The following is a 15,270-nucleotide window of genomic DNA, read 5'->3' as shown; positions in this document are numbered from 1 at the left end:
AAGGAAGTGGACTAGATGGTAGGGTGGGAGGTCACTCTGATATGCACTGTCGAGTCTATGGACAGACACATGGGTAAGGCAGACAAGATCGTAGACTGTTGGTGGGTGTGCCGGTGAGTGCAAGGTTAGAGCCTCAATGTCCAGGATTACAGGCAGATGTGGTGTGGAAAGAGGACTGGTAGGTATGTAGTGGAGTGGAAGAGGATTATGGGCTGCAGGGGGCTGCTGGGTGGAGGGCACGTGTGAGTTTGGGTGGTAGGCTGTGTGTGAGTGGGCTGTGGGACACTGCGGGTTGATTGGTGACTGGCAGCTAGCACTGGCTGGGTTCCATGTGCTGGTGAGTTAGTGGATGGTGGTGGACAGTGCAGTGTGGTGGGCTGACGGGAGCAGATGGACGCTGGGGCTGGGCCAGAGGCCAACGTGGTACGGATGGAAGTAGGCCACTGTCAGCAACTTCTGCCTTGTCTCTTGCAGGGCACCAGCCACACATGGGAGACTCCTGGCCACGGAGCTCAGCTCATGAGGCGGCAGAGCTGAACCGTCAGTGCTGGGTCCTGGGGCACTGGTGTGATGTGACCCCAGCCAGCCCCTGCCTTCCTGCCATCACTGCACCACCCCTCCCACAGGACATGAAGCCTGGTCTGTGTGCTGTGGACTCAGCTCTCCTGTCACCGAGACACCAGGCCTAGACTGCCACCGCTGCCTGGGTCTTGGGCCCCAGAGACGGGTCAGGCAGGCCTGAGGACTGTCCAGGCTGCACAGAGACTTGGAGACAGCAGCCACCACCACACTTAGGAACCCCACCCAGCTGGAAGTCAGGAAGGACATGGGCATTGACCACTGAATGCTGGATACCCACAGTCAGACACAAAGCAAGCAGTGCCCAAAGGGCAGGGTCCTGTGGGACAGGGAGCAGGCTTATTGAAGGAGGCAGTGAGTGGCTTCCTCTGCGGGGGGTTATACAGCAGCACACAGCAGGGCTCAATAAATGCTTGTTGAACCTGTTCTCTTGCTATGTGTGGCTGGCTTCCCCATCATTATCCTGCCCTGGAGGTGTGAGCCTGGCCACCAAGTCAGGGTCAGTCATCCATCAATGAGCTAGAGTCCAGCCTGGCCTGGGAGGTCAGGATGGAGACAGGTGGGCAGAGCTGCCAGGTCCTGAGCATGGCAGGAGAACAGACTAGGAGCTGGAGGAAGCACTGTGTTCAGGAACCTAAGCAATGTGATACCACCCTGACCCTGGGACCCTTTACCCTGTGTCTAGGGCCACGACATAATACTTCTGACTCAGCTGCCTGAGGAAAAATAATTTGTCTTGACCATGAGAGCTTGGGGTCCAGAGAGGAAGTTTCTTGCTTGAATTAGAGTTGTCATGTGGAGAGTGAATTTAAACCACACTCGCTCCTGGTTAAATCTCCTAAGAGGCCTCATCCTGCCCTGAAGGATTTCTAGAGATTGGCAGAGCAAGGCAGAATGTGGTCTTCTTCATTCATCCACCTGTTACCCATCCACCTACCACCATCCATTTAGCCAACATTCACTCACCATCGTCTACCCACCACCCACTCATCTGTCCACCCACCATCCATACATGATCCATCATTCATCATCCAGTCACCCATCATCCATCTATCATTTAACCACCACCCATCCATGGATCATAACCCATTTAGCTAACATCCATCCTATCCACCATATATTCAGGATTCATCTATCTACTCATCACCCATCCAACCATCCATCCTACTCACCCATCCAGCATCCATCCATCTGTCCATCCATCCACTAACCATGAATACATCATCCATATATCTGTCTTCAATTATCCATTCACCCATGATTCAACTATCCATTTCCATCATTGCCATTTCTCTTGTCAATTATCCACCAATTCGCTGGCCATCTTCATCATCTAGCTATCCATCCACCCGTCTGCAAACAGGTGTCTTCTATTGTACCCCTACTGTGTGCCACACACTGTGGTAGGCCTTGAGATGGAACACTGAAGCTTCCAGAGAAGTAGACAAGTGATGAAATGGGAGATGACAGTTCAGTGCATGCATGCTGGGTGTGGTACCTGCCCTGGAGTCAGACTGCCTAGCATCGGGTCCTGTCTCCTCACCCCCATGGCCTTATCCTGCAGATGGGAGTCTTCATTGTATCTACCTCTTACAGCTGCTGGAGGTGACACAGATTGGTGCCTGTGAGCACAGTGGTGGGGGCAGAGTCTGGATCATGGGAAGCACCCTGCCACGATGTCAGCAAGGGAGTTGGGCCATGGGGCTGAGGCAGTGCCTGTTGGAGACCACCTGAAGGGTAGGTGATCAAGGAAATGACACCCAAGCCATCTTGCTGGTGTCAGGTTGTGGAGGGAAGCACAGGACATGAGAGGACTTTCCAATGGTCCAAATGACAAGCGTAAAGGAAAAGGAGGGCTGTGAGGGTGGAACCGGGCAGAGAGAGGACTCAAAGCTTCACAAGGGACCCATAGTTTATCCTGGGACGGCTGGGTGCTCTGTGTAGAGTGGGACTGGCCAAGATGTATAGTCTAGGAAGTCACCCCAGCTCTGGACTAGAGCAGATGACTAAGGCAGGACTCCTGTGCCTTGCAGGCCCTGAGTGAGAGGAGAGTGCTGTGGCTGAGGGAAGAGGCTTGTGGGAGAGTCAGGTGGCAACTCAGGGGCCAAGAGGAGGGACTGGCATGGGTGAGGATGCAGGAAAAAGGATTTGAGCTTCAGGTCTCTGTCCTGTGTCAGGCTGGGCACCTGGGGCAAAGGGTGGACCCCACACTTCTGTGTACATGCATGTCTGTGCTCGGTTATTTTGAGAGCACCTCTCTTCGACTTTGCATTCACAGTTGTATGGGGGGCTGTGGCAGAGATGAAGTTGGCCTGGGCAGACTCCTACACAGTTATCAAGGCCCCAGAAGGCTAGCACAGGGAGCTGTGGCATTGGCCTTGTGCAAGTGGAGCCACAGTGATGGGTCCAAGGTCATGGTCTGGAATCTGGGCCCACCACCAGGAACTTTGTCGGTCTTGATGGTCATCCAGGCTTTGTGAAGTTGGTCATGGGCCCGAGGAGGCCCAGGAAATGATTTTAGTTTCAAATCTGTCATCTATTTTAATAGCTGTGTTTATGTAAATGTGTATTAGAAAACTGTACGGGCGTGTCCATACACGTGTCAAGCATTGCAGCTTAGATGAACCACAATAGGCATTTCAGTAAAAAAAAGTTGGCTTAAAGAAAAATACTAAATAAATAATCATGCAAGTGGTCTGTGATTATGGTATGTGGGTGACTGGAATGGGGGCCATCGTCAGGAGGAAGGAAGGGAGGATGGACACAGGGCCATGAGGCTTCAGGTCCTTCTGGGAAGTGGCTGGAACCCAGCTGTCTTCTAGTACTGCAGGAAGACTGCTGGCTAGGTAGAAGGAAGCAGTTCCAGGTTAGTGATGACACGGGTCTCACAGTCACCTTCTTAAGGGCTGTCTTCCTGCTGGGAGTAAACAGCACTGTGTGTCCCTCCTGGAGCAACAACCAGAAGGTGCCATCTGATCTGAAACCTGGGAGAGGCTACAAACCACCCAGAGTCCAGGAAGGGAAGCAGAGGGCTAGTCTGAATGGGCTTCACATCCTTGTTTCACAGCCCGAGCTGGTGGATGCCTATTTACCCTTCCCAAGTCTGGACCACGTCTGGCCGCTGAGCTTCCGTAGCTGACCTTGGCCAGGCTGACAGTTCACAGACACCATGCTAGGAAGTGCCCAGCATCCATGCCTAGGTCTGGGTACATGACACCCCCCCCCCCCCCCACTAAGCACTAAGCACTCATACTGGGCCTCCTTGCAGCCTGCAGGCTCCCTGATGCCCTCACACATGTCTGTCAACTCCACTGTCCATGCGCAGAGGGACCCATGGCAGTCTTTCCCTGGCCAAAGCTGATGGCAGGCCCCAGTCTCCATTTCTTCCCTGGTTTGTGGTCTTGATGAAGTGGCCACCCTGCCACCCACCCCCGCCACAGCACCTGGACCCGGTCACACACTCATCTCCCAGGTAATGGAAATGTCAGCTTGATTCATGGGCCTTTGCTGCCAGGCCTGAGGACAAGGCTGGCAGGAGCCACCGCTGCAAGGACGCAAGGGCTGCAGACAGCATCCTGACGTGCACTTGGACAGGCCTGGGTGTGACGCCTGCCCTGTCTCAGACTTGCGGCTGGCCCACCTGAAAACCAATCACCGAAGGACCCGAGGAGGTGCACGCACAGAACACAGCCGCACACGGCGCTGCCACAGGGAAACAAGATGGAGAACACTGCAGAGGTTACCCATGTAACCCAAACAAGAAAGCCACAGGGTGAGGCGGGCCAAGTGGAAACGTGCAAGGAGCACAGCTCCTGCCCCCTGGCCAGTCCTCATTGGACTACTCTTCACCGTGCTCCCACAGAATCACCTTTGCTTTCCTGGAGGACCGTGGCCTGCTGATGGCTTGTGGGCGGAGCCGGCTGGGGGACCAGGGAGAGGTAGGAAGTAAAGGTCTGAGGCAGGAGAGGCCAAGCTGGTTACAGGGCCACCTGGGGTGAGTCCCCTTTCCCTTCCCTCTGTTGGGAAGGGACCAAACTAGGTGAAGAGTCTCAGAACTGGTAGAAAGGGGACCATCCTGCAGGGTAGGCGTGGAGGGTGGGCACAGTGCTCTGTCCAGTCAATGGCTCTGAGACACTTTCGGAGCAGTCAACTGAGGCTGAGTACATCCTGGAACTCGGGCAGGCAGAAGGGTGGCTTGTTGCCCTGGGAGAGTTCCTGCCAATGTCATCCAGCACCAGGTCTAGGCATCCTGCTCTCAAGCCTGTGCATCATGAAATGACGGTCACTAGGAGACTTAGCTGAGTGTCCCCTGGGAGGAGGGCACTGTGAGACCCAAGCTCTGGATGCTGTGACAACTCCTGGAAGGAGGTACCACTGCTGTGCAGTCTGGGTAGGGGAGCTGGGGCTGGGCCTAGACTCCATTGAGGTAACACGGCCAGGGGTGCTCAGGGAGGGTGCTTTGGGTTGGAGAATAGAGGATGGTGGAACCCGCACTTGAACCTGGTCTTCAGGCCCCAGAACCATCGCGTGGCATGCAGTGTGCTGGAGAAGGGCACCTACAGGAAATGAGGACCAGTGTCCAGCACCACAAGGCCCATTCGCCTGCAGAGGGTCTCAAGTATGTTGGTGACCGTTGGTTTTGTTGCTGTTATTATGAAATAAGGCTGCCAAGAGCTGCCCTTATGCCAGGCTGTGAGCCGAGCAGTTTCCAGAGAGGCTGGAGACCAAACATGCAAGAGCTGCAATTCAGGAGACAGCCCTGGGCGCTAGGGAGCATGCAGGCCTATACAAACTCCTCAGCCTGTAGCAGGTCCTCAGGGCCGGGGCCTCCTTGTGAACACTGCTGCCCAGACCTGTCCTTCACATGTGCACCCTGCCTTGATCGCCTGGCTGTGTCACATGATCTCCTGGCTGTGAAGAAGATGAAAGCCAGCAGAACAAAGGGGCCACGGGGACATCTGAAGAGCACCATCCTAGGCCAATTCTCTACCCAGCCTCACTCACCTGGTCTGGGTCTGGGCTGCCACTGTGTGGACACCCTCACTGGCCCCATCACCAGATGAGGCTGCTCTGTACATTCCCACCTGAGGCAGGATCTGGGCCAAGCAGGGTCTAAGGACTGGGTGAAACCAGGGGACAGCCTGGCCAGAGTCTGCCCCACAGGACAGAGGCCATGCTTCTTACCAGTACCACAGTGTGTGTGGTGTGTGTGTGGTGTGTGTGTGTGTGTGTGTGTGTAGGTGAGAGCCCATGTTCCTCACCAGCACAACAGTTGGGGGAGGAGGCTTTCTAGAGAACTGTAGCTGCCTGGGTTTAGATGTTGGTCTCCCTCTTCTGTCCAAGGGGCAACTGACTCCTGATGCCAGAACCAGCAATACCTCTTCTGAAGGAGGTGGTAAGGCAGCAGGTGTAAGGACGACCCAGGAATCTGAAGCGGCCCCCGATGAAGCCCCGTAGTCAGACCCCTCTAGGGCGGTCACCCTGCTCTCCTGTAGTCACCTGAGGACTTATGCACCCATTAATAGCTTCCCAAGCTGCATGTCTTAGGAAGGCCACACAGCCTCTGTGCCCCAGCCCCTCTATACATAGCATGGATTAAATGGTTAGTGGCCGGTATGTAATGTATGCACCATTTCTGGTGTGGCAGGTGGACTCCACAGAGAAAGTGGTTCAGGGCCATGTCCCCACCTGAAGGCAGTGTGGGAGCAAAGCTCAGACAGGCACATGCGTGAGTTTTTAGTAAGCCTCAGATCGACCCTGGCTTAGGGCTGGAGGCAACAAAGGCTCCTCTAGCTGACCCCATCCGGTGTACCACACTCTATTCTTAATAACATCTTTTATTGATTTTGTAATAAAAAATAGACATTTATTTGAGAGTTAATGCTTGTACCAGTGCCTTCCCTCTGAGATTGCATGGAATACACTTATAAACACCCACCAAAGGTCTGCAGGGAGCACACCAAGGTCAGTCTTGGGTGCTCCAGAAAAATCCTGTGCCTACCCTGAGACTAGAAGAAGCTGGTTCCTCCTAAGAGCTGGTGTGATGGCCTCCTGGGAGGCGTGCGGCTCATCTGGGAGTGAGTGGAGGAGCCAGAGGCCGCTGGAGGCTGCAGAGATGATGGATTCTCATCAGAGAGGCAATCCTTTCTCCACATCAGCTGGCTTCGAATGCAAACAGCTGCACAGCTGCTGGTGGTTGCCGCCCAGAGGCCTTTGTGGTTCTTGGTAGCGTCAGAATGTACTGAGTTCGATACCATGGCACCGCCCCGCTGGGCCCCGAGCCAGGAAAACAACAGATTAATATTTGGAACCAGAAATTACCCACTACTGGGAGACTGATTAGGTCCCTGATCTGAGCTTGTTCTATAGATGTACACACAGGCATGGGGCTCTGGGCTGCAGGGAGAAGGGCAAGCCTGAGCCCAGGCCTTCAACTCTTGACGTGTGCGCGCGCGCGCGCGCGCGTGCGCGTGCATGCGTGTGCGTGCGTGTATGTGTGTGTGTATGTGTGTGTGTATGTGCGTGCGTGCGTGCGTGCGTGCGTGCGTGCGTGCGTGTGTGTGTGTGTGTGTGTGTGTGTGTGATGGGAGGAGAGGCAGGGGCTGAGGGCAGTTCCAGCACTCACTGTAGCTCACTTCCTCTCCTTAGCAGACAGAGGCCCTTAGAGGACAGAGGCCACCTAGGACTAGCCCCATCGGCCTCCGGAGGCACTGGACAGATGAGGAGCTGTGACACCGTGGGTCTTTCAGCATCTGTTGCCCTTGGTGAGCAGGGCTGTGCAGTGAGGGGCATGGGCCCCATGGTCACGTACTGAGTTCTGGGCCTGAGTCAGGGGCTCCCTAGGACTGGGGTGCCACAGGCCTGCTCTTATGGACCTCATGGGAGAGGACTGAGAGGAACCAAGTATCCCTGGTTCCCAGAAGCAGCTAGTGTGGCAGGGGGCAGCTACCCTGTTCTTGACTCTTTCCTCTGACCCTATAGCTCCCAAGGCCGTGATTAAAGTCCTTGTTCCTCCATGCTCTTCCAGCTCTTGGGGTCCCAGCTGGCCAACCCTGATGTATGAGGAACACGGGTCTGTTCAGGGCTGGTGATAGAGCCTAGCCAGCCTGGAGAGGCTCTCCTCCTGTTCCAGTCAGCATCGCCAACGCCTTGAGGTCTCCTTTTCACGTATGCAGGTTTTGGGCGTAAGGCTGTGGAAGCAGGACACAGGAGGAATGAGTTACACTGTCCTTGAGAGCAGTCATATACCTGGCTTGCCATTCAGGTAGGGGGAGACCTGGCTAGACTGAGTTCTGGGCATCCTTCATGCCTAGCCCATGCATGCATGGAGTAGGCTTTATCATGGAACCCATAAGGCCTTTGTCTATGTTACCAGACATCTTTAGCACCTAGCTCAAATGCCACCTGTCCCAGGGAGTCCTCTTGGTGTCCTTTCCTGGTTTTCCCAGTGTGCCTTGCCCTCCCCTCCTGGCCACATGGAGGCCTGCAGCCAGAATCTGCTTCTCACTCTGGACAGGCTCCCAGATAGAAAAGAGGTGCTGTGAAGGCAAGGCAAGGCCAGTAGACCCTGATGCCTGCTTCCTCTCTACCCAGACCAAGCTCTGACAGGATGTGCAGGACACAGCATGCCACCTACCTGGGTCAGCAGTGCCTGGCTTCCTCCTTGAGGTAGTGATGACCTGGTTTTCATTCATCATCTGTATGTCCTGGTCTTCCTCTGGCTTACTGCAGGAGGAGCAGACAGAAGGCCATCAGCCTCCAGGCCAGGTCCCTGCCATCCATCCTCATTAGGGCTCATTAGGGGTGTACCTGATGGTGTGTTTCTCCTGGTGACAGAAGTCAGTGTCCTCGGCAAAGAGAATGGTGTGGTGGGGCACGGTAGGCTCACATGTGGGCAGGATGCCCCCAACTAGGTGGCTCACCATGGCAAGAATGCCATTGTACACCAGCAAGTCATCCACCAGCAACTGAGAGAGAGAACAGGAATGGGGCCCTGCTCCCTCCCACATTTGCCCCGCCCCCAGCAGTGTGCCCCTCTGTTGTCCCAAGCTCATGAAGACTGTGTTGACAGCAGACCTCCCCACACTGGCATGAAGGGTGTGTGCTGTCCCTTGGGCTGCAGCTTTGGAAGCTGGGGCTTCAGTGTCACAACACTGGGTGACCAAGTGTAGAGACGGAGGCAGACTCAACCTCCGGCCCCCGGGGCTTCGGTCTCTCCACCTGGCCACCCAGTTGCCTCCAAAGCTGTGTGGTTCTAGAGGGAACCCTGAAAGCAACATCAAGTCCAGGGCCAAGTTCAAGGCTTGCTTTGGATTATTTCAAAACTGTTCTGAATTCACGGCTGGGTGGCAGGTTTCCCTGCTCCGAGGACCAGGCATTTCCAAAGTTGCAACCGAAGACAGACACCAAACTGCAGCAAATGGTAAATGCCCACAGTCTAATTCCAGAGAGCACAGTGATCTCCCACACCAGCTAGTGAGGACTCACGCCAAACTCCTTCACCCCTCGTTGAGGTGTTTTCGAGTAATTCCACAGTTTGATCATTGACACAGTGGTGGGCAGATCGAAAATGACATACACCCGGTTCACCTGTCAGAGAGCAAAGCTAATTAAAGCAGCTGTGTTTGGAAACAGAGCTGTGGGCGAGGCCCAGAGCACCAGGGCAGGAAGCTGGCCCAGGTGCCAGGGGCGGCACTCCCCATGTGGGAAGTCTCAAGTTCCATGCCTCTTCTCCTCAGAGCCCATTTTGAGTCAAGTCACGTGTGGTTGCGTTTGGAACAAACTGCTGAGCTGGCTCTGGGAGGGCCTGCTGCCTCCTGCTGCTGTGGCCCTCATTTAAATACTGGTCCAGAACTGAGCGCAGCCTGGCCTTCCGTTCCTCAGGTCAAGCCCAGGATGGTCCCCACTGCAGAGGCCAGGAGCATCTCCCCACCAAACAATGTGCATGGTCCTGACCCATTTATCCTTTCCCAGAGTTACAGAGGAAAAGCCAGAGTCCTGTGCACTCCAGCACCATGGTTTCTCCCAGCCCATGTCTGCTGGGATACCAAATGGCTAGCGCTCAGCCCCAGATCAGCAGAAATGAGCCAATGCAGCAGGCTCAGCAGCACAAAGCCTCCCTCCTCACCTGGAAGGCCAACTAAAGAACTGAGCGTGAGGTGAGACTGCTTGCAGCTCACAATGACCTGAAGACAGTGATGGCTGGTGGGGGGGGGGGTGTCCTGCTCAGACCCTGAGATTCCCACTAGGAGAATGACAGTGGCCAGAGGTGGGCAATGAACTCCTGCTTTGGCTGGGATCTAAGGGCTACAGGGGCTGTGTGTACCCCTTTGCACAGGTTGGCCTGTGGTCTTTGGGAGTTGTTTCCTCCTTGTGTGGAAAATGCCTATCTTATACTCAGTTACAGGAGTGGGAAAGGGACCCCAGATCCCACCACATTCTGCTGACAGGCTCTGACCCTGAGGTGGAGGGTGCTGATGGCCTATACCCTCTCCTGGACCTTCCTCCCTCTCTGAGATGATGGATCAGGCTCACTGCAGGGTTTGAGAGCTGGGAAAAGGCAGTCAGTGGTCAGAATGACTGACTTGCTGACTGGGGCCAGAGCGAGGGCAAGGTGGCCACGCTGTGGCCATAGGCAGTGATCTAAGGAACAGAAAACGGGCAGAGGAGGGAAATGGGAAGATGCAGGCTGCAGCAGGCTGCGGAGGGTCTTGACCAAAAGAGGCAGAGAGATGCACACGAGGCTGGTTGGTCCTGCCCTCCAGCAACTGTGCAGGGACCCTGACCTCAGGTCCCTGGGGCTCCTCACACCTCTGGCACCTTTTTGACTAAAGTCATGGAGTCATAGAAGGAACCGTGAGCCTGGAAGGGCTACACCCAGAGCTGGTAGCCACAGCTGGCACCTCTCTGATGGATCCCAACTGTTTCAACTTTTACTGGGCACAGGGGCAGGTGCCCCTCCAACCCCAGGGCCAGGTACCCACCAGGCCAGGCAGGATGGGGGCCAGCCACATGTGCCTGCCATCACTTGGTGTTGTTGACTTGGTCGATAAGCTTGTCGGGGGTTCGCACGTCCCCGCATACACCCTCCAGTGCATTCAACTGTCCGGGAAGGCAGCGATATCTGAGGGGTTAGGTTAAGCTGTCGTAACCCAAACTCATATGCGTGCACAATGAGTCACCCCCAAGGTGGCTGTCAGGCTGTCAGCCCCGTGTCTCAGGAGATGCTAGGCTGGCGTCCTACACTTTTGCAGACTGGGAAATGACAGTGAAAATAGATGCATTCTATTTTCTAAGAAAGTGGGGTTGTGGCCAAGGGGAAGGACTCTGGTGTGGGGCCAAGGGTCAAGTTTAAAGTCAGGGACCACAGGTGGGATGGCTGGAAGTGGAGGGGTTTGCTGAAGCACAGATAGGGATTATAGTGCTGCCACTGCTCTGAAGCACAGGTCACAAACCCACGTGGGCAGGCAGGTGACTCTGGCAGGTCACAGCCTTGTCAGGTCTGCCACCCTGGCCTAACAAGAGCTGATTAGAGCAGGGACCTCAATGTGCGTGTGCAGAATCCGGTCCAGTTCTATCACTGTGACAGACGAAATCTGTCAGGAAATCTCAGGTGAAGCCACTGGGCACCACTTATCCAGCCACCTCAGCTGGGACAGGGCCGAAAACTTTTATGCTCTGATTATGGGCAGGAGAAGTCAGAGGGCACTGGCTATGAGCACTCTGGTGACATTAGTGGAGCAATACAGAGCCAGGAGCCATTCGCTAAGTCTTGAGGAGGATAATAACTCCAGAGACACTCAGGGCCCCAGGCAGACAACAGGACAAGCTTTGGGGCTGTGCTGCATTTCCCGACCTGGAGGATGCTGCTGCTAAGCACGTGACAAAGAAACACAGGGCAACGGAATTCAAAGCTTTACAGCCGGGCTGTGTGACCTCAGGTAAACAGGTCTCCAGCTCCTCCCCTGGACAATGAGGACCCCAGATTATTCTTTTTTTTTTTTTGTTTTTCGAGACAGGGTTTCTCTGTGTAGCTTTGCGCCTTTCCTGGGACTCACTTGGTAGCCCAGGCTGGCCTCGAACTCACAGAGATCCACCTGGGTCTGCCTCCTGAGTACTGGGATTAAAGGCGTGCGCCACCACCGCCCGGCCCCACAGGTTTTCCGTGGGTGCACGGGGCGCATCCTGCAGTGCCTGGCACACAGGAAGCCCTTGGGAAGCACTGAGTCTGGGGGGCTGATAGACAACTAGAGCTTCAGGAGTCAGCGCTGGGGTAAACTGAACAGGCGTCCGTGAGGTTTAGTCACTGTACTCCAGGTGACCAAGGGCCTGGCATTGGCGCTTCTCAAGGGAAGTCCTAGAGCTGCTATTGCACTAAAAGTGTCTATGACCAAACGGAAATCTTTCAGAACTCCCGGACCAATCAACAGCTCCAGCATGGGCACACCATGAACAAAGGTCCCCCACAATACACTCCTCTCCCACTGAGTTCTCCTGAAGACTGTCAGAGGCTTTTTAGAAACACCAGGTGTCTACGCCCTCTGAGAAGGGCCTGTGCTTGGCAGGGATCTCCTCGCACTCTCAACCATGGGACTCTGGTCTGCAGAGAACCAGTTATAGTGGCCTTGGCAAGCGTGGCTAAGAGCGGCTCTAAGGGTCCAGTGGCATCATACTACATCGTCATAACCATCACCCACCACCACCACCCCCACTTTATCATAAACGACCATAATTAACATCACTACAACCATCATCATCACCACCACCAACCACCATCATCAGTCACCATCACCACCATCATCAGTCACCATCACCACCATCACTACCATCAGTCACCATCACCATCATCATCATCACCACCACCACCATCATCAGTCATCATCACCACCATCACCACCATCACCACAGCATCAGGTCTTTCATTTTGTTTTGTGACAAGGCAGCTCAGACTGGCTCTAACTCACAGCCATCTGCCTGTCTCTGCCCTCGAGTGCTAGGATTAAAGGCATGCACCACATGTCTGACTATCATCTGCTCTTTGGAAACAGGGCCTTGCTATGTAGTTCAGGCTGCCCTCAAAATCATGCTGGCCGCTCACAGGCAAAAATCCTCCTGCCTCCACCTCCTGAGTGCTAGAATGACAGACTTGGGACCCTGCACCCGTCTCCCAGCGGAAAGGATACTGTTCTGGGACAACGGGATCCTCTCGCCATGCTCATCGTACAGCTCCAGCCCTGTGAGGCCGATGTAGTAGGGGTCACCCCAGCTGGACAGCAGCTGGAACTGGAAAATGACTGCGGCTGTGGTTAAGGAAGAGAGAAGGAGGCCACAGGGTGGCGGAGGTGACAGGGGCTCTTCTTGTTTGTCGACGGAAGAGTCTCTCTCCCAGAGATGGTTTTCTGTCAAAAGGAACACAGCATCACATTTGCCACACCACCTGCCCTGGGAGTGGACAGGAAGGAATAGTCCTAGGACAGACAAGGTGGCAGATGGTGCTGGGTGGGACACTTCCTGTCTCATGCCTCAGTTTCCCTGGTTATAAAAATGATTAGAACGAGAAATCTCTTCCCTCCTCTGTGTCTTTCAAGTTCATGGGAATAAGCATGTTAGGGGTGGGTGGGGAAACAGCCTCAGATCTGGCTTCAGCAGAATGACTCCTACTGACAAAGGTCCATATGCACAAGGCGATACCTGCCCACCCTTGATTTGATCTTCCAGTGCCAGTTTCTAGGAGCAGGAGTGGAAGAGGATCTGAGAGCCCCAGGCACGTCGCAGGCAGCCACAGGCAAAGGCACTGCTTCCTTCCGGATCTAGACACCTCCGAGAGATCAGGGCAAGTTAGTTGACCTCTCTGATTGCTTCTTTTGTTTTTTTTTTGTTTTTAGCTTTTGGCTTTCCTTTTTCTCTTTTTTAAAGAGACAGCGTCTCACTGTGTAGTACACGATGGTCTAGTACTCAGGATCCTCCTGGCTCCAGCATGCCTGGCTCCTGTGATTAGTTTTCATGGCTGGGAAGTGGGGCTGCCATTGCAGCCTGCTCCCAGGGCTGGTGCAATGAAGTGGCACTAGGGAGGAGGGGCTCTTGCTGCCTCTTGCCCCTGCCTTCTCCCTGCCAGGTCCCTGGGTCACCTGTCTCTTTTTCCAGCCCCTCTCAGCTGGGTCCTTTGTGCCACCTCCACAACCGTCTTTTCAGGAGGCGATGGGACCCGTGCTGCTGTGACTCTGTCTGAGTGCTACCTTCCTTAGCTTAGCTAGCGACACTGAATGTGTAGCACTCCAGCAGGCCTAGGGGAAGGATACAGCACAGGGCATGAGTGGGCCTCGTAGTCCATGCTGGCTCGCTCCAGGCTCTTAGAATCCAGCCTGGAAAGAGATTGAAACAGCACCATGAGCCCTTCTGTTCCAGGGCATTGAGAGACACTCCTCAGCCATGGACTGCAGATACAGCAGTGCAGGGGTCCTGTGTGAGCTCCCCTTTGCCCAGGGGATGCATGTGTGGGCGGCAGTGGGGGACCCAGCTCCTTTCTGTTACAGACCTCACAATCCACAGAGTAGCCCAGAGGTGGGGACACATGGATGCAGACCCTGGACAGAGTGGGGAAGCCACTTGGGAAAGCCACACAGCTGGCGGGTGCTTGAGTGGGATGTGCCTCTGGGGTCACTCTCTCAACCACACCCCTGCTCTCCTACAGGAGCAGTCTGCTAGGCTGAGGGCTGGGGTGCTGCTGATGGGCCAGGGTGCTGGAGTGTGACAGGCCATTTGGATGAGTACAGGTGGGAGGAGGCCTCCCACGGCAGTCAAGCTGGGGCATAGCAAAGGCCCTGGAATGTAGACAGGTGGGGACGCAGAAGAGAAAAGAAACAAAGGGGAAGCCCTGAGCACTGCTGGCTTCACCATCCCAGTCCAGGTCTCAGTTTCCACTCTGTGAAATAGGTATAAAATTCCAGCTTCCAAATGCAGATTCTAAGAGACAGGAAAGATCTCTGTGAGTTCAAGGCCAGCCTAATCTACATAGTGAGTTCTAGGCTGGCCAGGGCTAGAGACAACTATGACACCGCCCTCCCCTCCGGCTTCTCTATTCCCTCCTTGCACTATGCTGCACAAGGATACGATTGCAGTTTTGTCACTGGGGAAGGGAGCTCTTTTATTTCTCTCTTGTGGCCTTTGGTGCTCAGACCCTGGGAGCTGTAAATGGGTGAAACTTACTCGGTTTACACTTTGATGCTGGAGACTTGGGCCAGGACAGCCTGGCAAACCCAATGAGAGTTTTCCCACCTCTTTTTCTGGACTGGGGCTGGGGAGGAGGAGTCGTTTCTAGAGAACACATGTAGCTGCAGCTCCAGCCTGAGGGTGCACACACAGAGGACACTGGTGGGGCCAGCCCACACTCCCTCACCTCCTGGTGGGGGTGGTGGACAGCCGGGTCTGCAGGTAGTCCCCAAAGAGGATTTCTTGTGCAAAATCAAGTGGCAGTTGCCAGGTCCTTTTCGGATAAGAAAGCCTTCTGCAGGAGACACGCACAAGCCGTCCAGGGACACATGGGCAATTTTGACCTAGCAAAGGAGACACAGCTTGCCTGAGGCCTAAGACAGTGGATGGCTTTTCTACCACGCCAGGACATCTGGCCTGGCCTGAGTTCCAGGGACAGTCATGTTCCATTTCAGACACAATGCTAGGGCGGCACAAGATACC

At 54.8% G+C, this 15,270-nt stretch overlaps 2 pseudogenes; one reads left to right on the top strand and one right to left on the bottom strand.

Annotated features, from left to right (window-relative positions):
• Positions 1-7,642, top strand: part of LOC114700319 — a 53,767-nt pseudogene extending 46,125 nt beyond the window's left edge.
• A 69-nt stretch (positions 7,643-7,711) lies between these two features.
• Positions 7,712-15,270, bottom strand: part of LOC114700318 — a 120,013-nt pseudogene continuing 112,454 nt past the window's right edge.

Source organism: Peromyscus leucopus, unplaced genomic scaffold (genome assembly GCF_004664715.2).
Source record: "Peromyscus leucopus breed LL Stock unplaced genomic scaffold, UCI_PerLeu_2.1 scaffold_471, whole genome shotgun sequence".
Classification (NCBI taxonomy): domain Eukaryota; kingdom Metazoa; phylum Chordata; class Mammalia; order Rodentia; family Cricetidae; genus Peromyscus; species Peromyscus leucopus.
Note: the sequence above shows the minus strand (reverse complement) of the source record. Positions and strands in the feature narration are given on the sequence as shown.